At 44.5% G+C, this 23,089-nt stretch overlaps 1 protein-coding gene across 1 annotated transcript in view; it reads left to right on the top strand.

Annotated features, from left to right (window-relative positions):
- The window catches only part of SEMA4D (semaphorin 4D), a 52,903-nt gene that overhangs the window by 5,353 nt on the left and 24,461 nt on the right, over positions 1-23,089 (top strand). The window contains exon 2 of the mRNA XM_026053195.1: positions 20,964-21,027. The gene's annotated coding sequence lies outside the window, so the exon portion shown is untranslated. The remainder of the gene's footprint in view (positions 1-20,963; positions 21,028-23,089) is intronic.

Genomic DNA, 23,089 nt, shown 5'->3' with positions numbered 1-23,089 from the left:
CCCAATTTTTTAACAGAAAATTGATGATGGCTTCCACACCTGCAGCAAGCTGTAAGTTGTTTTTTTTTTTGTTGTTCTTTTCGTGCATTTTTCTAAGAAGAGTTTTCCCCTGTAACTGCTGTGTGCAAAGGCTCAACAGTCTGTTTTCTAGGAGAGCAAACTGATTTCCAGGGACTGCCTTTGGCTTTGTAGCTGTTTGTGCTTTCATCTGTGTTTTCCTTCCTATAAGAGCCTTATGTGTATAAATTGTTAGTTCTCTGTGGTTTTGTTTCTTTACTTACCTGTTTTTCCCCCTCCAGTTCATGGTTGTGTGACCTGGGTTTGAACTTCGGCATCATTCAGCTTTATACTTCTCTCTCACTAGTGAGATTTGAAAGCAGGGACTTCGAGGTGTGTGCTTCACTCGCACAGATTGACATACGCACACACAAATTTTGCTGGTCCTTGGGAGAATGGTAACTCTGACCTACCTTTTTTGCCTTCTTTTGGTTTATTTTGAAGGCAGCCCTTACACCTCAGGGCACTATTATTAAAGACATCATCTGTCATTTTCTTGAGGTTGTTATCGCGTAGAGACACTTGACACCAGCCAAGCCAAATCCATATTGCTGACTGAAAAACATTTTCTTCCTACATGAATTCCTGAATCAACTGGGCCCATTGCATAACCTGACAGTAGCAGGCTGCAAATGGAGTAAATCACTACTATTAAAGGCATTTTTTTTCCTACTCTATTTCTCTTGCTTCAGGGGTTTCTTTCTTTGATTTTTTCTCTGTGGCTTTGGATCTTATTTCTTTTTCATCTTTTTGTTCTTTGCAGGAGAATTGGTATGGAAGGTATTTATTTTGCTCTTTTGAGTTGGGCCTCCTGTTACGCCACATGTGCTTGTTATTTGTAGTTACTGCACTTAATAAAACATCTAGTTCAGACACAGAGTCTAAAGACACATTTCACTATGAATGTGAAAGGATTTTGTTTTTAAATACATATTATATATAATATATATACACACATGAAACACCACCACAAGTTCAAAAATCACCCCTAAATTGCTTTTTTTTAAGGCTTCTCCGTTAATGTTTTGTAACATGTTGTTTTTTTCTTTAATTAAAAAATAAATGTAATTATTTTGGAAGCAATCTCATTTATGAGTTATTTGTCTCACAAATACCGTATCTTGATGTCAGAATGTCATATTTGCTTGTTGGGAGAGGCTTTTGGTGCCAGGGTTTCTACCAGAGAAAACTGCAAAGTGGTGTTATGTTCAGCTTGAAGTGATTGGCATGGTTTAATAGGGGGGAAGGGGGGATGCTGTTGAGGGACTGAGTACAATACCAGTATTTTATTTATTTTTTCTTGTTGATTACCCGACCATCCTGTTTTGTTCTGTGGTTGTATATAGACTAACAATGGCTCTATTATGTTAAGGAGCTTGAATGTGCCGTAGCCTGATGGGCAGAGAAGTGTCAGCCTCAATTAACAGGGGGCTGTGGAGGGTCCGTCCGTCCTGCTGGAGCCTCCCTGGAGCACCCGCTTACAGCAAGGTTCAGCTCTCTGCCATTAAAATCCTCTCAGGCTTCTGTACAAACTGTGGCTGCAGAGACCAGCCGTGTTGACTCATGCCAATATTAGTGAATTTTGATTTAGCTGCTCTCCTGGCATCAGGCTTAATTTGCAGTGTGTTGGGAAGATGTGGGCACCACCCACCCTTAGTGGTTTTCTTCATCACAGACCTCCTGTGTTTTCTTACTAGGATAATAGCCTAGGTCTGAGTGAGCTTGGTGGCTGCAAAGCTTTCTCTGTGGGAGCCTGTGATGGTTTATGTTTGTCGTGAGGTACAAGTTTCTTTTAAGACAAAATGCCACGCATTTGTAACTCCAGGGTGCAAACCGTGAAGTGAAGGTAAAAGATAATAAAGTGCCCGTGTGGGGGGGGTTTCAGTTGTGTGCTCCCTGGCTGTGCTTTTGGTAGAAAGCATCAGTTTGTGGCTTCAGCAGGGGTGGTGGCTGGGCCCCGTGTCCGTGTGAATCCACCCACGTTTGCCAAGCTGCAGAGGGCAGCTCCAGTTACTCCTTTCACCCCTTCTTTCTCCAGTATTTAGGGTTTCCTGGTGAGAAGGTGGTTCCGATTTGGAAAGCACCAGAGGAGAAGAGCCCATTCAATGTTGCTGTTTTCCAGACCGCCCCTGCGAGGAGCCTCCTCCCTGCCCTTGGCTTTGCTGTCTCGCCGTGCTGCTCGTGGCCCCTGCGTGTGCCCTGCTCTCGTGCCCCCTCAGCCCTCGGGTTCTGCTGCTCCCCTCAGGGGCTGAAACAGAGCTGGGACGGGACAAGAGCAAAGGTGATGGGATTTGTGTAAGTCCTGCTGTTCTGAGCTCCGGATTGTCTGCTTGGTGCTTTCTGGTGCATCTGTTACTGGCCTCGCTATGTGTTGAAACCCTGCTGTAGATGACAAGTCCGTAGCTCGTAGGGTGGATGCCTTTCGATCAGGTCACTGTGCTGATGTTGCTGTTGGTGTTGCTGATTGGTGTTGCTGTTCTAAAATACACTTGCACCTATTTGATTCGTGTCATGGAAGCACAGTAGTTGGCACTCATGTTTATGCACTCCTTAATATCAATGCGTGGCTCTTGGAGCATGTATTTTCCAGCCTTTATATATACTTCTCACCTTCAGTACACTGGAGCTTAAATACAAGTTTAAAAAGAGTTCAAATTAAAAAGAAAATAGTGTTTGGTGGTGCTTTCACCCTTGCTTAGCAAGCGATCCCTGGGAGGTGGTCGAGGCCTCGTGTGCTGTGACCCCACGAGGCTCGCCTTGGGGCTCTTGCAAACCCTCGAGGCAGATTGCAGAGCAGAGAGTGGAAAGACAGACTCCTGCAAGTGCAAGTTGAGGCATCAGATGGATCAGTAGAAACCCTAACATGAGGAACATATTAAATAACTACAGATGGGTTTTTTTGAGTGTCTCTAGTTGATTTTCTCAACTTGACAGAATTTCAGTCAAATCCTTAAAATTTTCTAAAGCTGCAGCTCTGGATGGTGTATTTTACAGACAGATTTTTTTTTCCTTTTTTTTTCTTCCTGAAAAGCTGGGATTAAGTGAATTCTCTAACCTTCTCCCTTCTCTGGGAGTAAAGCTTGGTGAGCCGATCAGTGAACTAGATGCAGAAGTTGATCTGGCTGGAAGGAGAGCAACCTGTCACATCCCCCCCTTTCCTCTCAGACAAGGAATCTCTTTGGTTTTCAGCTGATGAGTGTCTTGAGTTAACATAAAATTTAAATTTACTGCTTTCCTTCATCTTGGAGAGCAAGGGAAGACAAGTGAGTGCATAGCTTTTGATCTCACACATTGGCATATGGGTCTCTTGGCCTGGTTTCTGCTGCTGCAGTGCCGCTCCAGGCAGTATCAGCCCAGGGGCTGTGTGAAATCTGTGGGTTTCGTTTTTCTTGTCTGTGTGGCAGTGACCTTCAGTCCCTCCTCCCTGCGTTGGAGAGCTCGTCTCTGCTGCCCACCACTCTGCATCTTTCTGTTCTAATATTTTTTCGAGCTCTGTCACTCCGCAGCCCTCGTTGCTCCAGATGAGCGACCTCTTGGGTTCTCCTTATGACCAAGCTTCAAACAGTCGCTTGTTGATTTATGACCTCTTTAATCCTTGATAATACTGGTCAGGCATGAGACCATAAAGGGGGGGGATACATTACATGCACAGATGTGATTCAAGCCTGGAAATATGGTTTTCCTTAGCTTGCTTTTACACATCCCAGTGTAGTACCTTCCCAGCTGTCTCGAGCCTTAGAAGTGTTAACACAAGTAGGAGAATGGGGTCCGAGCTCTAATCCCTTTGGTTAGGACCCCAGTCTGGAAAGGAGGTGGGGGAAAAATCAGTGTTTCCTTTTGTCATATTGATACAGAAGCCAGTGCGCAGTTTTGTGTTTGTGTTAAAGCAGTGGATGCAGCAAATGCACCATTTTCCCCCGAGTTGTGAGGCGTTTTGCTCGCTCAGATAGGGAATGCCGTGTGTCATTTAGCACCCCTGGCACCTGCTTCGGCGTCTCCTGCTTTGGTGCTCGTGACCCTCCCGTCTGCAGAAATCAGAGATGCAGCTGGGGAGACGCAGCCGGCGTCTCCCAGAAGGGGCACGTCAGGTCAGTAAGGCCTTTGGTAGCCTCGATTCCCAAGGCCTTGGCCTCGTTTGGCACCTTCCCAAAGAACCAGGTGCTGGTTCTCTGCGTGGGTTGGTTGCAACCGTCGCTGTAGCAGCCGCCTGCTTCTGGAGACCCCTGACAGTGGGTGCAGAGTGGGCTAAATCACTGCAGTGCCCTCTCCTCTGCGCCCCCGCTCCCAAACCCTACTACCTGTGTGCCAAAGCGCCAAGCACATTCGTACTCCTTATGAGTACAAAACTAGGCCTTTGTTATGGAGAGCACTGAGAGAAATAATGTAGTTTGAGATAAGTGTGTGTTTGTTTTCTATGGAAAGAGCTTTGGCTTTGGGACGAAAAGGTGTTTGGAACGTTGTTACATGCAAGTCCGAAACTTGTTTTTTGGGCGTTAATGCAGCAAAGTCAGAACCAGCTCATGCTCCCGTTTCTCTCCCTGCGGATCTTTGGTAGGAGGTTCATGCTGGTTCTGTCTGTCCTGTGCAAATCCATGCTGCAGAGCTGTGAATCAGGCGGTCCTAGTGTGCCAGGTGTAACTCCTGTAGTAAGTAATACAGAGCAGGGATTCTTCCTCCCTCTTTAAGCCATTGCAGCTTAAATTAGCTACCACAGATATATTCTAGTTGGGTCATACCCATTGCTACTGTTGTTTGAATTTTGGATCTGCTGGTTGGATAGGCTTTTTGAAAACTAAATATATATATTTGACTTCTACGTTAACCTTATATGACACTATAGCACTAAGGCTATTTAAACTGTGAATGAGATACATAGCTTCCTTCATCGAACATGCTTATTAAATATTACATAAATTCTACAAAAAGAAATGTGATATCCATTTTTACACGCATGTTGCAATTTACTGTTTTATCTCCTCTCTATAAAAACATAAATATTGCCAAAGGGGTGGTCAATGATACAAATACGTATACTGAAGTGTTTTCATATAGGTATAAGCACAACATTTGCAGTTGTGTTTCCTTCTGTGTCTTGTTTCGCTGTATGAAGGACTGCAGGCTTGGCACCCCAGCCAGGGTTGCAGAAGAGTCAGAGCAGGGGATGCCCTTGGAAGCTGCAGGACGGTGAGCAGGAACCTGGTTACAGTCCCCTTTGGAGCAGGGAGAGCGAAGGCTCTGTTTGGGAGAAAGCCAGCCAGAGCAAACTGCTTTAACTCTGCCGTTCCAAGCACGTGGCAGGCAACAAAACTTGTTTATGTGGCAGTTCCGTGTAACTGATCAGTTACCTTCACAAGATGTGAGGTGGAAGCGAGTGGAGGCTGCTCCCCAGGCTGAAGGTAAATACTAGGCCAAAAACCAGTTCTTGTCGTGTTGTAGATCTTGAGCTGAGGGGGCAGAAGGTGGGGAAATAAGCTCTCGTAGTTGCTTTATTTTTTTGCTCCTCAGTGCAAAACAGATCGTTTTGTCCTTTTCTGGAAAATTTTGTGTGTGGGTTTCTTTTTTTTTTTTTTTTTTTGTTTTGTTTTTTTGTTTTGTTTTTTTTTAGCAAATGTGGAGGAAAGCTGTATTTATAGCTGGATGTTGTTATAAATGGCTTGTGGAGACGTGCAGTACTCCGAAGTGTTTCCTGCCTTGGAGGAAGCCCCCCCAGATTCACACAAGGGCAGCTGGCGGAAGCGTTTTAGTGAGCCCGGCTGCTCTTGTGTGGTCGGCCACGTTAAGCATCAGCACTGTGAGCGTTTTGTGCTTCGCTGGCATCTCGGCCTTAACCAGGTCTTGTACCTGCAATTTCCTCCGCCCACCCCTGTCGGAAATTAAAAACCAAAACTCTGAGGTTTGGTTCAGGCGAATACTCTCAAGTTACCCTGTCTCCTTTTTTAGTCTGAATATCCTGCTGAAAACAGAAAAACGTGTGGTGGGCTGTAAAGAGGTAGATGAATTTCAAGGAGACCCTTTGAAGCTGGGTTGTATTTCTGCAGATGAGATGAGATTGCCGTGTGGAGAAGTGTTTTATCCATTCAGTACTTTAAGAATTGTGTGCCTTTACTGCTAGTTTCTGATTTTGGTGAACATATATGTATTATATACCCCCCCACACATATCAGTGTGTATGTCTTCCATTGGGAGGCAGTAGACCCAGCAGCAGGAAGGTGGGTTTCCTGCCGTAGCGGTAGCCTCCTGGTGCTACTTTCTGATCCTTCTGATGGTGAAATGTTCCCTCATCACAAATGGGATATCAGACCTTGTTATGAGCAAGAGGGCTGGAGCGCCGGTAGGTGTGAGCTCCTGTGCCTGGGTGCTGCTCTTGGCGTATGCTCCCATCCCAGGGAAGATTTGGGTTCTGCTCGAGCTACATAGCTGGTTTTACCTCTGTCTGGGTAAGGTCCTTCTGGCAGGTTGTCTGGGCCAGCTGAGAGGGAACTGTTTCAGAGAACATCCTGTCCAGGGAAAGGTTTATCTACGGCAGTAGTTGCAGGGCAGTTCGCACAAGCACACACGTGCATGTGCGCAGAAACATAGATTTGTGTGGTGGAGCAAATCCCTGTTTTTCCCCAAGTTGTTTTCTAAAGGGTAAATCCATAATGTATGCGTGTGTTACAAAAGGATTTTGCACCAGACATCTCATTAACTGCTGTTGCTGCAGGAAACTTTGTGCTTAATTAGAATCAATATATCCCACAACAAGAGAAGAAAATGACCTTGAAGGATTTTGAAGGATGAACTTTGGAAGTGCTGCTGGCCTTGTTTGGAGGTTTTCTCTCCATTACTCACCCCTCCTTCCTCTGATCAGTTTTGTTTGCCCGTAATACATACATTAAGAACACTTTCTGTTGTGTGTGCTGCCTGTAATGCAGAGCAGCTGGGCAGTGTCAGTGTTTCGTGAGAACGGGGGGATGGACGCGCAGCAGGTGAAGTTTGGGCGCCCATCAGAGAGCCCACCGATGCTGCCGGTCGTGCAGGGGTCTGGTTGGAGGGACTTTCTCACAGCTCACCTCTCTGCTCCTCCTTCCTCCTGATGGGAGCAAACAGTCTGGCTAAGGGGAGAGGGAAAGGAGGCCAGCGAGCAGCTCTCTCCGGGCCTTAAGTTTTAGCCCATTTTTATGCTTTTTTTTTGAGGAAAATTGAACGCTGTGGTTGTGCTCTGCATCCACATAGACGTGTTTTAGTGATGCACGCTCCCGAAAATAGCCTTGCTCTACCCCAGCCCCAGCACGTCCGCAGGCAGGACCTTTGTCGCGTATTTGTGTCTGTTACTCTTTTTTGATGTTTTGCAAACATCTCGTAACAAAGGCTGTTAAGCCACTCAGACATCTGGGCTGAATCATATTCAACCAGCTTATGTGAGCAAATGTTTCTACCCATTCACACAGTGAAATGTTAGCTATAAAGTCCAGGACGTTCTGCTGCGGAGATGAACAGCTTAATGTGGTTATCGTTAAATAAATTCACTCGATTTATTCTGACTCTGCCTTTTTTTCCCATGAATGCGGAAATGATTACCACGTTGCAAATTGGGGGTGGGGTTTTTTGGTGTTGTTTGATCTGATGGAAATAATTTTTCATTGAACTGATGGAAATAACTTTTTCTCTTGCCCTGTTTAACCTTTTGCCAAATGCAAGATCTTCAAAAAGGAGGAAAAGGGAAAATGGGTGTTGTACACATGCCACAGTCGGGTCAGCGTTGATTCGGGACATGACGGTCGCATCAGCACTGAGAGGTTCCTCACAGGCAGAAACAGCATCAGCCTTGGGGGAAGAGGGCCAAAGGGTGGCAGTCCTCCCAACACTTAGTTTCCCAGTGAAGAATGTGGAAAATACAACTGACCAGAGACTGAGCTGGTTTTCCTTTCCTGCGGCTCTGCCTGTTTGGACCATAACTTCTCATGCTGTCCATGGGCCCTGTTTGCAACCAAGTGCAAGTGTTGCCCATGGGCAAGGAGTTAGCTGCTCTCCAGGCGGCAGATGGGGATGTTTCTGCACCCTTCCCTCAGTCCCGGAGCAGGGCCGCTGTGCCGGGCTGCGCGTCGCAGCCGGGACACTCTGTGCTGTGGAAGGTGGCCAGGAGTGCCAGGAGAAAAATACAAACAGTACAAAGCATCTCATTTTGAAGCTGTGATAAAATAAACCAGACTGGTTAGCTGTCCTCTGCGACATCATTGTTTTGAAGAAGCTTAATTTAAAACAGTATTTGTAAATGTTAACAGCCAGAGCCTTCCCTTCTAGGTAGCAAAAGACGTGTGTGCAAGGACTTTATTGCCTTGAAGAGTGGTGTCGGCTCCTGTAAGGAGACGAGCGGCAGTGACAGCGCTTTGCCGGGAGTCCTGCGCGCCGGGCCGGCTGCGCCACCGCCGGCTCTCACCCAGACATCGGCTCTGCCACCAGCCCTTCCGAGCCTGTTGGCATTTAAATAACTTTTATGTGTTCTGATAGTTTTACATTGCCGCTGCTCAGAGGAGCCAACAGTACAACCTTGTGAGGAAGATGGAAGAGCTGTTTTAGCACAGATGACTTGACAGCTACACCTCTTGTGCAGGATTGACTGTTTGGTTTGGGCTTCATCAAACGGAGTATTTCAGGTTTTAGGGTGAGTGAGAAGTGGACTAGGTGGTGCAGATTCAGCCAACCTTGCCATCAGATTTATGGGACCGCTGCACGCCAGGTGTAATGAGTGTCCTGCATGTCTCTGCAAGGTGAATCTATCAAGTCGGTAGTCATCTTTGCAGCAGAAACACCTCTGTGGTCCTCGAGAACAAGGAAGCTTAAACGAAGCTCACTGTTCAAAATCGTATCTTAATAAGCAAAGAATCTCAACAGAGAACAAAAACCGTAGCAAAACAAACAGCTATAGAACACCATTAGTGACACAACTAAGGGTTGTTTCTAATGGAAACAACGAATAGCTAATAAATGATTGTCAGCCTGGACTCGTCCTGTTGAGCTTGTGCTCTGTGTGCTCATCACGGATGGCTTTTGAGAGATGGACAAAAGCTACTGCCTTGTAGCAAGCAAACTGGTCTGTAGGACACTGTTCTCTATGTGGGCCTTCCCCTGCTCTGTGAAATTTGAAAATTAGGTTTTTTCAGTTTTAAAAAAGTATATTTATAAGACTTTTATAAGGCTATACTCAACAGTTTGCTGAAAAAAGGGCTAGTGTGCAAAGTTCAGCTGTTCATAAATAAGTCAGATGACCTACTTAAAGCTCGTGCGTTCAGATGGTGCTTTCTTTTGATATTTTGTACTCTTGATGCAGTATAAATTTAGTAATTCCAGTTATATGGAGAAAAATGTTGCTTGGAGGAAGGATGGAGGGAGAGAAAAGGAAAGTGCTGCTTAGTAAGAATCACTGACTTGCTTTCATTTGGAAATCTGCCCTTACTCTAGAAAAAAAATGATGAAACTGTGCAAATAATCTGTATAATAATTGAAATTTAGATTTATGAAGTGAGTACATCCACAAAGACACTTCAACTGACAGTTGTGATTAGTTTTAATTAATACAGACTGACAATTTTGCTTTAAAAGGCTGTTTATTTTACAAAGTGCAAGGAGCCTAGGGTTTGATGTTTGATGTATTTAGGGTACTTCAGAAATGAATTTTTAAATGCAGAATTATGATTGTAATATATATATAGCTGCAGTAGATTCTTGAAGTTTTTCTTCTCTACTTCTGGCTGTTTTTGGGGACATGAGACAGAAAACCACCTAGCTGTATGCAGGATGCTTTCCTTTTCTTTTTATATCTTTTGGTGGTGTGATTCTTGTAGCTGTTGAAAACAGAACTCTATAAAAGGCTACATAGAAACAGCCAACTTGAGTACCTCTGGAGTATCTGTTTTCACACTTGCAGGAAGTTAATTGCCACTGAATTCTCTTGCAAATCTGTCTAGACAGTGATTCAATTTTGCATATGACTGAGCATAACCTCATTTTTCCATCTTGACATTTGAAACTTGAAAGTTGTGAGGGGCTTGGGGAGGGGTGGTCTTTAAGCTGAGGTAAGATGTGGATCACTACTATTGCATTTTGAGGTCAGTTTCACATTTTTCTTTTTAAAGACTTTCTGTTTCACTGTAGATATGTAAACCTTTAAGGAAGTACATACATTTTTGTCTCATCTTTCATTAAAGCTTTGATATAATTTCTCATTTCTGAGCTTTGTAATACTAAAAAAGCTCATTTCTTTGTTGGCATTCAAGGGTTAGAAACTTGTGGGTAATTACCTGTTTTGTCTGTTTTGAGACAGAACCTCTGTAGTATGCGACTCATGTCTGTCTTCCCTTTCATAATGTCCCTAATGATGGCACAAACAGATCCTTAAAAGTTAATCATCAAGTGTAATAACGCCACTCTGCACTGTATTTCATTTGGCATAAGAAAAAGCTCATTTCAGGCTTGGCAGGAGTTGAAGTTCAAGTAATGCTCATGAGAATGTTCTGCGAGCAAAGCCCCTATTAATCCTGTTGCTGACATGCTCGCACGTAGTTTGACGTGAAATCTGCGTGTTCACACTGAAAGATCCGCACCTGGGTTTCTGACCATAGGGGAGGAGGCAGCACGGGTGCAAACTGCTCTCCAGTAATATTAGTGAAAGGTCAGAGCGGCCTTTGCGTTGCTCATGTTGACACAAGGCTTGCGTTGAGGTGGGCATAGGTTTGGTTGATGCATTGCACCTGAATGGAGTGAGCATTGTAAAGCGTGACAGGTGATTTTTCACAGAATCACAGAATATTCAAGGTTGGAAGGGACCTCTAGAGATCATCTAGTCCAACCTTCCTGCTCAAGCAGGCACACCTACAGCATGTGGCACAGGGTGGCATCCAGGCGGGTTTTGAAGACCTCCAGAGGAGGAGACTCCACAGTCTCCCTGGGCAGCCTGTGCCACTGCTTGTGGAACTCATTTTTGTGTTTTTATGAGTTCTCCCAAAGTCAAGTTTAGTTGTTCAAACTCGGTCTGAGTCATTTCTAACTCCGTTGTTGCTAACCAAATCCAGCAGCGAGAAACCTCCGTTGAACAAGTTTCTGTTCTGCACCATTAGTTTGTATTACTGGTGTGTATCGTGGCACTTGTATCTTACGGAAGTGTGCAGTGTCCCTAGCAAGTTATTTTAAAGTGTAGTTAAGCCTCGTGAGCAGCAGAGTAGTTATCTGATCATAATTAGGTAAATCTGTCTCCATGCTGTCGCCAGCAGCTTTTCCCCTCTCAGCTTCTTTCAGGAGTAAGTTTGAGTTTGTGCCCAGTGTCCCAGAAAGGGCCAGTATTGCTGTAGAGGTTTTAGCATGAAAAATAAAGAACTCTTCCCCAGCTAATGTTACCTTAAACCCAGCGAAACCCCAGCCTTTTAAAGCGCTTATCACCGAAGCTTTTGGCTTTAGGTGGTTTTTGTTAGGAGACACTGATGATTTCTCTAAAGCAGTTCCACTCTGTTCTGGTGCCTGCTGAGGAAAAGTGGGCTGCAGCCGGCTGTTGGGACGAATCTCCTGCGAGGATCTCGGGTTTTCAAAACAACTCTTGCAGTGCAGTGTGGGCTCTGAGTTGTGCCTCCAAAGCTCCTCTGTCCTGCCCGGTGCTTGGCCAGCTGGAACACGCAGTTGTCCCATGGCCTAGAAGCACCTGGAGGCAGGAAACCTCCAGCAAAGCTCACAGCTTTGGGCTCTTGTAGCTGGAGTTCAGCTGACCAGACAGGGTTGTAGCTTGTTGATCGTCCTTGACAGAACAAAACAACTCATTTTCTAACGAAGGGGAAAGGGTGATGGGGAAAAGGGCAGCGTTTGCACATGGAGACGTCGCCCTGCCCCGGGGTGCTTTTCTGCCCGTTTTCCCTTGTCACGGTGCCTTGGAGCGAGCAGTGTTGCAGAGCGCCATGCAGGAAGGGGCCCTGCACTATCCAACTCCATGGACCCACGGATGTGCTCCCACGCCAGCTAAACCCTTAGTGCTGCCTTGGGCAGGCCGGGAGCGCCGCGCTCCTGCTGCATCGCTGCTCCCGGGGCTCCGCGCCGAGGCGGGAGGGCTCGGGGCAGGAACCTCTGCTGCGCTTGGTCCGAGGAAGGCTCCGACACGCTGGCTCATGCGGCGGCTCCGTGGCGTGCGTGTGATCTGATCTCAGCTAGCACTCCTGCCACAAGGGCTGCCGTGGGGGCGTTTAACCTGCCACCTCCCCAGAACGGGTTTGCACCCACGGGGCCCCTGTGGGCTGCTCCTCCCCACGCCTGAGCACAAGGCTGGGCTGGTGGCGCCTGAGCATGGCTGAGGGACCCAGGGCGACGGATAGGTAGGAATGCCTCTCCCCCTGCCTGGTCTGCGGCTTCATTCAGCTGGGCATGAGCCTCGAGCTCCAACTGGAACTCCGTGCGCCTGTGAGGAGGAAGAGCAGTCATCCTCGTTTCCTGCAACCCTGTCTTGGAAGCAGGGGGTGGTTTTTAAGGCACGCACCTTGCCACGTTTCTGAATTTTATATGACCTAAAACTAGGACGTTCGCGTAATTTCATACCAGTCTGCGGTTCTATCTGGGACATATAAAGCTTAAATGTGGATAAGAATAAGCGGATGAGAATGTGGATAGAGAAGCAGGTGACAGGCTATACCTATGGATGGTTTTGGGGAATTAGTGTAGATTTAAAACTGTCTGCTCTATTATCAACTCCTGAAGTAGTGAAAAACTCAAAAACAGTATAGGAGGAAGAGCAAAATAGCAGGGGCTTTGGGACAAGATGGGCATGAGAACCAGTGGTGTCTGCTCAAGGTGATGTCAATGCAGGAGAAATTGTGCTGTTGCTTGAGACTGTTGATCCTGTATCTGAATATAATATTGAAACCTCCAAGTGCTGGAGACCAAAGAATGGTCGGGAAGGTTAAAATTAAGACATTTCTATATACTTGTTCCATGTTGCTATGGGGATGAACAGGCTAATGGTAAATAGTTATCATGAGCTGTCTTGTCTTGATCTTTCAGAGCAGTTTGCTTCTAGGTGGAAGCAAACTCAGAAACTCCCCTGGCTTTAACGGGACAAGTTCCCTGTCCAACTGCAGCCCCATGGCGGCTTGATGAGGAACAAGGATTGAGGCTTCTTCTTGAGGGGCATCTCTCACAAATCCCCCCACTGCACCTGTGCCAAGGGGAGCTTTGAAACGAGTGGCAGAAGAAGGGAGCTCACCAAGCAAAAGGTGCTTTGCATGGGAACACTGGATTCCACTCATGTTGGTGCCAGCTGACAGTCCTTGAGCATGATGCTCTCCGTAGTCATGCTGCCTATAGAAATTACCTTAACAAAACAGAGCTGGCCTGTCAAAGAAGGGCTTTCCATTACTTCCTTCAGTGTATGTACATGCCTGACAGAGAAGAAACACTGGACAGCATTTCTTGTTTGGCCAGCATGACTCACGTCAGCAGCGGGGTTAGCAGCGCGCAGGAGCGGCTGAACGGAGCAGCAGATGAGACGTCGTTGGGGGCTGCTCTAGTGCTCTGTCCACATCCAAGACTGAACATGCAGATTACTTGCCAGGGAAATGTCACAGCTCTTTTGCGTCAAATGAAATCTGAGTGCAATCCAGTAATATTCAGGATCATGTGATTTGTTTAAAAAAAAATAAAAATCCTATGGTTCTTCCTTAAAAACAGGCATGTTTGCAACACAGTGTTATGTCTCAGCTTCACCAGGCTAAGGATGCTCTTGTTAGATATCTGACTTTGTGTGGGTCATGGGGGAGAGGAAAATAGCTTTAAAAGCGTGTGCATGTGTGTGTTATTGTGAAAAGTAATACATGGTCAATGAGCTAGGAATATCTGGAAGCGCAATAAATTCTACCTCTCTTCATAAGTTGGAGATGCCCTTACATAACTCGTAAAGCTTAAGGAAATCCTCTTTTATAGCTTTTTGGTTTTGTGGGCATGAAAGCTTTGTTTTGCTTTCACGAAAATGGGGTAAGTTCCACCTGTGAATTTTAATGATATTTTTCATAGAAATACTGCTGCAAGGTTCAACTTCTGAATTTCATATAGCCCAATACAATAAGTTTGTCATGTTTTTTTTCTTTGTTTCTTTCTCTGTTTTTTTCTCCTCTTTTTGAATAACTTGAACCAAATTCCCCATTTTGATACCTAGCACAGCTCCCCCAGGGAGGTTGTTGCAGCCTTACACAACCAGGGCAAGTGACTACTGGAAATTGCCTATTTTTTCATTGCAGAATCCTTTCCTCAGTACAGACAGGTGCATTCCGGGAAGTACCAACCCTTTTATTTAGGAAGCTCTAAAACGCTTTGCTGTGCTGGTTGGAGAAATCCCGTGTTTATCTTGTGTGCCGAGATAAAAATTACTCCTCCTTTTCTTCCTTCTCCACCTACTACTAATTCACTTTCAAGAAAAACAGGGCAGTGATTCAGTTTTCGGACATGTTTTAAGAGCTCTGCCTGCCTTTTTGCCTGCCCAGTGCAGCCTCTCCTGGGTGACACATGCTGTTTGCAGTGGATATGGGTATGTATAAGGTTATTGGGAGGGTGTTTTGAACAAGTGAACTGGCTTAGGCTGTTTTAGTGCTGAAAACCTTCTGTTCTGTGAATTGGGTGTCTTGTGTGTTTGCTTCCTTAGTAAGCCAAGGAACTTCAGAATCTGATCATTTCTGTCAATTGCTGGCAGAATTTGCTATGCTATACTGCAATCTTTAACCCAACTCTGAAGGATAGGGTTTTTCTACATCATGATGATAAAATACTATATTCTTTATGCATTATAGAATCACTTCCATTCCTTCTCATTCTCTTACGTTTTGGAAGATATCCATACGTATGTCAAGGCAAGATAAGGGGGAAAAGGGTCTGAAGGGAGCTGAAAATTTGTTAACTGTGGAACTGCTGTGGAGTAATACCTGGATGTTTTGCAATCTTGATGTTCAGATGAGTTTTTTGAAGTGAACCTAATTAAACTGCTGCCTATAAACAAAGGTAAGTGCATGCTGTGTAAGGAGCCAGAGGAATCAAAAGTGATGGTGGAACAATAAATATTTGGAAAGGAAGTAAAGATGATCAAAGCTATGAAAAAAACAGATGTACATTACAGCAAGTTGATTTTAGTTCTTCTGGACTCCTGTATTGTCAGCTTTTCTGGGTTGCTGTATTGCCAGAGTGCATGTGGAAATAAATGACACTCATTCACTTCTCTTTTTAATATTATGAAGTGTTTCCATGTAACTGACAGCTGATGGTCTTTTGGGTCAGATGTGTCTGTGATATAGGCACTGTAGTGCAGACTTTCCATCCTCTCTTCTCCTCGTCTGTTTTTCTCATAATGCAGCTTGTTCACCCTGTGAACATTTATTCACTCTGGAAGAACATCAGCCAAAACCTCAGGCAATGCTTAAACATTTCTGATCTTCCTTCACTGTAAAAATACAGTAAAAATTAAAGTTCTTAAAAGTTGTTGTTCTTCTAAATTCTTAAAAGCAAGCATTTGTGACTTTTCTGTATCTCCTTGTTCAAATTTCAGCACTGTAAAACATTATCTGAATTGCCTTTTTTTTTTTCTGACAAAGGAAGAAAGTGATCTTAAAGATTAATAAGAGATGGTACATAAATGGTGAGATCAGAGCTGATTGCTTTGTATTGACTTTTTTGAGGTAAAAATGTGTTGAACGTGGGGTGCTCCATATGATCTCTTTTCTCATAAATCCTACATGTCTGTAAAGCGATGGTATAAAAAGTCAACCCTGAAGGCAAATGCTGGTATTTGCTACTTTTTTTATTTGTAGAGGAGTGTCTTCCTTTCTTCTCTCTAGTGGTCTTTGGCTATTCATCTTACATAGTGTAGTTCTGGTGCCCTTCATTTTTATTAGAATTTGATTGAGAAACAATATGTTTTTTAATTAAACTGTTATTTAAAAAAGTTATCTATGTTGATCTTTATATTGTAATTGTGGGGAAGTAGGAAATAATGTAATAATGTCAACAGTACATTGTTGACAATACAATAAATACTCCAGCCTGGTGGGGTGCAAGTTGGTTTGCTTAAATATGCTTCCTATTAATATCCTTAAAAGTAGAGGTATTTTGTTTTTAGATAGCAGTAATAGCTGGGCCAACCTCCTTATTAGTAATTTGTCACTCAGAATCTGGAGGGATTCATGGAGTGGTAGCATCTCTCTGTGGTAGCTTCATTGAGGACACTTGTAAGCTTTGAGAAGTGTCAGGGTGACCACGGAATTGAAAGCTGAAGATCCTAGGCTTGTTTGGGCTAAATTAAAATAATTACTTGAGGTTCAAAGTGTTTTGCTTTGCTGGTACAAAATGTGCACTATCAGAGGGCTCTTCTGTTGTTCAAAAGTAATGTAAAGTTGAAAAAGCACAAGGTAAATGCATCTCTCCCTTAGCACGATCTTTTTCAAAAGAGGTGAGTTGTTAGACCAGGAAATGATTATTCGAAATAAAATGTATTTATGAAATAAAACGTATTTATGAAAAGGGAACTTTCAGAAGTGGGAAAGGCAGGGGAAACATTTTTGACTTTGCTCTACAAGTCTTGTTGTGCTCTTTTTACTCGTCAGCCTTTTCTTCTTGCCTCCCGCAATCTCTTCTTGCACAAGTCATTAGTAGGTAGCATCAAGGTGACCACTCCCATGAAAGAGCCAGAACTACAAAAATTGATACAGCAACCAGCAATTATTTTGAAATGGCCCATTCCCAATTACTAAAATTAGGTGTTGATAATAGCTGTTGCGGTTCTGAAGTGCTGCAACCAAAAGCTACCTTTTCATAAAGTGCTTTCTGCTGGAACTTAAAACTAGACCAAGTGTTCACAGAATGTCTTCGGTGTGTAGACTGTGGAGAATGCTACGTGGGTTTAGTTGTCGATGGCTATTTTTACGCTTACCCCATGACTTCTGTATGTGAGTTTAAAATAGTATTTCTGAGAATGTTTGGCCCCACACAGGTTGTGGCTGACCAGTCTAAGTAGCAATGCATCTGTGATCTGGAAATTGTATTTTGGTAACATGGGTGAATGCTGTTGTAACAATGCTAGCATTTGCAAACTTAAAATCTGCCTCTGTCACCCTATGAGCCACTGAATTTTTGGCATGTTTTAAAATTGCTTATGAACTAGCTTTTTTCTACGTTTCTTTCTTCCCTATCCTTTTTTTTTTTTTTTCCTTCTATTCAGAATCTCTAGGATTTATTTGCAGCTAGTATATGCTTAAATAAGGAGTTATAGAAATGCTTCAGATGATACTTGCTACAGAGAAGGCAGTAATGTACTGGTTGTTGTTTTTTTAATGCAAGTTCTCCTTGACAGGCAGAGGTACTTGTAATAGGTTAGTGTGTTGTGAATTTGGACAGATCAGAAGAAAATTCTAAAATAAATAAATACATATGCATACATATATATTTCTAAGAAGACTGCTGCTCTTTTATGTAAAGTTTCCTTAAGGTGACTATCGTGTTATTCCACATAATATATTCCAGGCTGTCTTTCATTTATAATCCAGTAGGTGTTTTCTTTAATCTTTGAGGACTTAGTCATAGTTGTCAAAATAATGAGCTTTCCACGGTGTAACTTCATTTGACTGGCGTCCCTCCCCCCACAGCCAAGTTTCCAGCAGCGATTCCCAGTAGAAACAGTTTTTTCTTCCCAAGGTCCAGGCCAAAGCAGGGGTTTTGCTCCCCAAGGCCCTGGCCACGTTCGAGGTTCCCAGGGAGTTCTGCAGTGCCTGTTTCGGCGGCTCTCCTGGCGGGTGCAGGCCGAGCAGGAGGCGCCCTGAGCTCCTCGACGTGGGTGTTGGGAGCCTTGGTGTCCCTGCCGGGCCCTTCCGTGTCGTGTGTGGCGCTGGGCAGGCGGCGACGTGTCGCCCACGGGCCGCGCAGGCCACGGCAGCGGCGAGGCCTGGCCTAGCCCACGCCCAGCTCAGCGCCCACAGGCCGGCCCGGCCCCACACAGGCCATGGTGGCAGCAAGGCCCGGCCCAGCCCCCACAGGCCAGCCTGGCCCCACGGAGGCACCTGGACTGCACAGGCCATGGTGGGAGGGAGGCCTGGCGTGGTCTGCACCAGTCCCAGCGCCCACAGGCCGGCCCGGCCCCACAGAGGCGCCCTGGGCCGCGCAGGCCCTGGTGGCAATGAGGCCTGGCCCGCGCCGGGCCCAGCGCCCACGGGCCAGCCCCACGCAGGCGCCCTCCACTCGTGGGGCCTTGGCGAGGGGAGGCCCCAAAGGCAGCTGAAGTGCGCTCAGGAGGCAGATTTTTGATTGCAGCTGCGACTCCTCTTGGCTTTGTCTTCAAAGTCAGAGCTCAGAGGGTGGTGATAAATGGGGCCGAGTCCAGTTGGAGGCCTGTGGCCAGTGGTGTCCCCCAGGGGTCAGTGCTGGGCCCAGTGCTGTTCAACTTGTTTATCAATGACCTGGACGAGGGCACGGAATGCACCCTGAGCAAGTTTGCAGATGACACCGAGCTGGGTGGAGTGGCCGACACTCCGGAGGGCTGTGCTGCCATCCAGAGGGACCTGGACAGGCTGGAGAGTTGGGCAGAGAGGAACCTCCTGAGGTTCAATAAGGACAAGGGCAGGGTCCTGCACCTGGGGAGGAATAACCCCAGGCACCAGGACAGATTAGGGGTTGACCTGCTGGAAAGCACCTCCACGGAGAGGGACCTGGGAGTCCTGGTTGACACTAAGTTAACCATGAGTGAGCAGTGTGCCCTCGTGGCCAAGAAGGCCAATGGGATCCTGGCTGCATCAGGAGGAGTGTTGCCAGCAGGTCAAGGGAGGCGATTCTGCCCCTCTGCTCAGCTCTGGTGAGGCCGCACCTGGAGTACTGTGTTCAGTTCCGGGCACCCCAGTATAGGAGGGACATGGAGCTTCTGGAGAGGGTCCAGAGAAGGGCAACCAGGATGATTAAGGGAATGGAACATCTCTCGTATGAAGAGAGGCTGAGTGAGCTGGGCCTGTTTTCTCTGGAGAAGAGACAGCTCAGAGGGGTTATGATTAATATGTATAAGTTCAGGAAGGGATAATGCAGAGAGGAAGGGGACAGGCTGTTTTCACTGGCGGCCAGCGACAGGACAAGGGGTAATGGCCACAAGCTGGAGCATAAGAAGTTCCATCTCCAGGTGAGGAGCAACTTCTTTACTGTTAGGGTGACAGAGCCGTGGAACAGGCTGCCCAGGGAGGTTGTGGAGTCTCCTACTCTGGAGGTCTTCAAAACCCGCCTGGATGCCGCCCTGTGCCACATGCTCTAGGTGTGCCTGCTTGAGCAGGAAGGTTGGACTAGATGATCTGTAGAGGTCCCTTCCAACCTTAAATATTCTGTGAATCTGTAAAGTACAGCTGTGCCTTTCTGCAGTTAAAATTTCAGTGATGGAAGGTTTTCGTGTGCTTGCACATCTGAACAGCAGTCCCTAGCCTGGTATCCTAAGGAAGGCCTAGGCTAAAGAAACCACGGCGACAGGCCGGGTTTAAGAGCTGCTGGAATCTGCTGGTCGGGTAGTTTGCTGCCAGGGTGGCAGTCAGGTTGCTCGAGCAGTTTGACACCTGCCATGGGACTATTCATTTAGTGCAAGTGCTTTCTTACAGTGACAGTGCTTATACAGTCCAGGATGGTAGATCTCAGCTCCCAGCAGAAGTGAAAGACATTTTCTTCTCTTCTTTTCAATGTACCTGTCATTAAACTGAATCTTCAAATGGATATTTACTCTGTATGTAGTGCTCAGTAAAGAAGCCATCTAGGATTGGATGATTGCAGTTAATAATATCATGGTAGCAAGCATTGGCCTGCTGTGTCAAGTAGCTGTACTTAAGACGGATTTTAACTTTCCATTTAAATAGTAAGTAGCTACCACCATAGAGATGCTCCGGCTTAACCTAGTCGATAGAGAGCTTCTTGTTTGCAGAGTGAGTCAGTGTTTGCTTGCCCTGTTTTCTCAAGCAAAATGAAAGGCAGACAATCGTTTCTTCAGCAAAAATAAACTGCTTACGTCCTTGCAGTGCTTGTGAAAAAAATCCCGTGTGTAGTAATATAGACTGGCAGCAGATTTCTATGCGGGTGTCAACTTGAGAAAGTATTGTGGAAAAGTAGACATTGTAGAGATTTCTCTCTCTTGAAATCCCCAAAATCTTGTGGATGGACAGAAGAATTGGGTGAGCTTTAGAAAGTATTTCATGCTAAATATAAGCTGATATGGTTATATCCTAAGTCTGCATTATTAGAAGTCTATCACCTAAAATGGTGTTAGAGTAAATGCTTCATCTGCCCTGTGGTATTTGCTTCGGTGTGGCCCACCATGTGTTTTGATTATTATAAAGATAAATATGTAAATAAGCTAGGTTTTATCATAAGTATCCAGACATTCTTGTTCCAAGCTTATGCAAAGTACAAATATTCAGTCGCTTAGAGAATTTTGGAAGTACTTTATGTAGAGCTAATAAGCTCATGGGATTGACCAGTGCCTAAACTTTCTGAACGCTGCCTATTCAGTACCAGGAGTATAAAATGTCATAACTTCTTGCCAGGAACTACTAGTGCTACTGTAACACAAGCACTAAATAACTCTGCACTGAGTAGTTACTAGCTAGCTTGGGAGGGGGAAGAAATGAAGTTTGAGGGAAGAAGTGCAGTTTCAAGATGGCTGGGGAACATGCTTTTTATCAGGACTACTGTATAGTTTTTCATATTAAGTGCAACATCAAAATCTTGACGCATTTGATACGAATATATGGGCTCCGGTTTCTGTCAGAAGCAATTGCTCTGCTGAGGCACTGGGAAACAAAAGACAAGCTCCATGGGAGGATTTCTTAAAATTTCCATATCAAAACTGCGCTTCAGGTTTGTGTGGTAATGTATGTCAAGCTCTATTTATTATCTTTTTGCAGAAAAGGAGGACTTCTGACGGTTCCCCAATTTCGGAAGTGAGTGGGAGGTTCCAAGAAGTGACAGGTACTGCGCAGTGAGACTTGCTCTTTCCCTGCTATTGCCTTCTTAATAGCTGTGCTGGATGTGCGCTTGTGATAGAGCAAATAAGTGGATTGTACGATAGAGCAAGAAGACTAAGCCCTTAATTCATGGGGAAAAATGTAAATAAGATCCAGATTTAATGGTAAGCTTGACTTTTATTTTGCTTCAGAGTATTTTCAAAACATCTATGAGGTTTTTTTACTTAAATGTACTATATGATTACTCAGTGATACTACTTAATGGTATATCTAAAGTGCAGGATCAGAAAAACTGTTAAATTTCAGAATTTCAAAAACAGAAGGTTTCAACCTAAAGATTTTAGGCAGAATTTACAAGTGAAAATTGAATTTTACTCAGAATTTTTCTTCCTTTCTGTTACTAGCACACATCTTCCAGCAAAGTCACTAGTGAAGGTGAAAGTTGCATCAACTTATGTTTTAAAAGCATCATCTAACTTTCAAACACTTGGCAACTTCAAAATAATGTCTGAAATATAAACAGTCCAGTGGTGTATGTTGATATTAAAAGGTTATTAAGGGCTATTACTCCTCTGGTTAGAGGTTTTAATTTACCTCAGGGGAAAAAAAAAAGTTCTCTTGTACTAAATAGTTTAAAAGAAAAAAAATATTTTGAATAAAAAACATTTTTTTCATGGGAAAGTCTAAAAAGGGCAGTCTTTTAGGTTGTGAAAGGATGAGAATTAAAACAAATGGTATTTCCTTCTTGTCCTTACGAGTCTAAAGCAAACAAGTTATGTAAATAAAGCTGTGTTGTCTAAGGTAAATTTTATGTTTCTTACTATGTAATTTTGATGACTTTAAAATGTAAGCATTTTGATGACTTAAAATGTAAGCTCATTTTTTCTTCAAATTCTGTTTTTGGAAACAAAAGCTTTTGAGCAAATTGGAAAAAGGGTTTGAGAGAAAACACACAGTGGGAATTCTTTATTTGCTCTTTTGTTTTTGTAATGAACAAATTCAAGTCTGTATGGACTGTGAAAGCTTTGAGAGGCCTTTGAGGGAAGTTATTTTGGGAAAGCTTGCAATTTATGCCCTCTGACAGATGAATAGTTCAACCCCCTCACCCTTTCCTGGCAGATAAAGTGATTCACTTGAAAAATTTGCCTGTCTCTACCTGTTGGCCTTCATATCTGTAATCAGGGTAACTTAACATTTCGTAATTAAAATGTTTTATTTAAAAATGCCATGGAAAATTTTCTGGAAAACCTTTCAGCAGTTTTACACTCATGGCTGAAGGGGAGCAGTTAACATTTATGTTGAGGTCCAGTCTCTCCATTTGTTTTACCTCAGCACTTGAGTGGTGCAGAAGTAATTTCATGGAAAACACAGAGAAGTATAAACATGTCAAGATTCTCCTTCTAGTCCAGAAGAAGGTGACGACTTGTGTCCCAGATCCCCTCAGAGCTTTTCCCTGTTGTTCCCACAATTCTCCCTGTTGTTCCTATAGGGCAGATGGAACACTGGCGTGAATGTGTCATCCGTGGAGTATCAGAAGTTTCTCAATACGGGTAGCCATCCTTGCCACTCTACTGTAGCATACTCTCTACTATGCTGTAGAAAGCAACAGGTTATAGAATATCATGAGCATAGCTTTGACCTCAAATGCTGTCTTTCGAAGTTATATGGAAACATCGTCACAGAACCAGTTTGGATTGCAAGAACAGAAAAACCTAAGGGGAAGAATAAAGCGTGTTGTTGATGAAAGGAAGATGACATGGACATCTACATTGCTGAGAGTCAGAAAAACTGGCAGGATTAGGAGCACGTAGGTCTGTTTTGCTTTGTGCGGGGAGAGAGCAGCTATTCTGCTCATACAAGCGATAACTTTTTTAGTCCCAACTCTAAAACTGAGTCCTGTGGCTCTGCCTATAAGTTCTCGTGCAGTGACTTTTTGCTTTTCAATTGCAGGATTATTGCAGATTAGGTAAAGGCTTCTTGGCAAAGATAGATAAACACCCATTTACCAGAATTCAGAAGTTGCACAAGGAAAATAAGTATCTACTTAAAAAAAAAAAAAAAAAAAA

The sequence above is a fragment of the Nothoprocta perdicaria genome, unplaced genomic scaffold (assembly GCF_003342845.1).
Source record: "Nothoprocta perdicaria isolate Ctin4 unplaced genomic scaffold, notPer1 scaffold_114, whole genome shotgun sequence".
Taxonomy (NCBI): Eukaryota; Metazoa; Chordata; class Aves; order Tinamiformes; family Tinamidae; genus Nothoprocta; species Nothoprocta perdicaria.
This window is presented reverse-complemented; position numbering and strand designations above follow the sequence as displayed.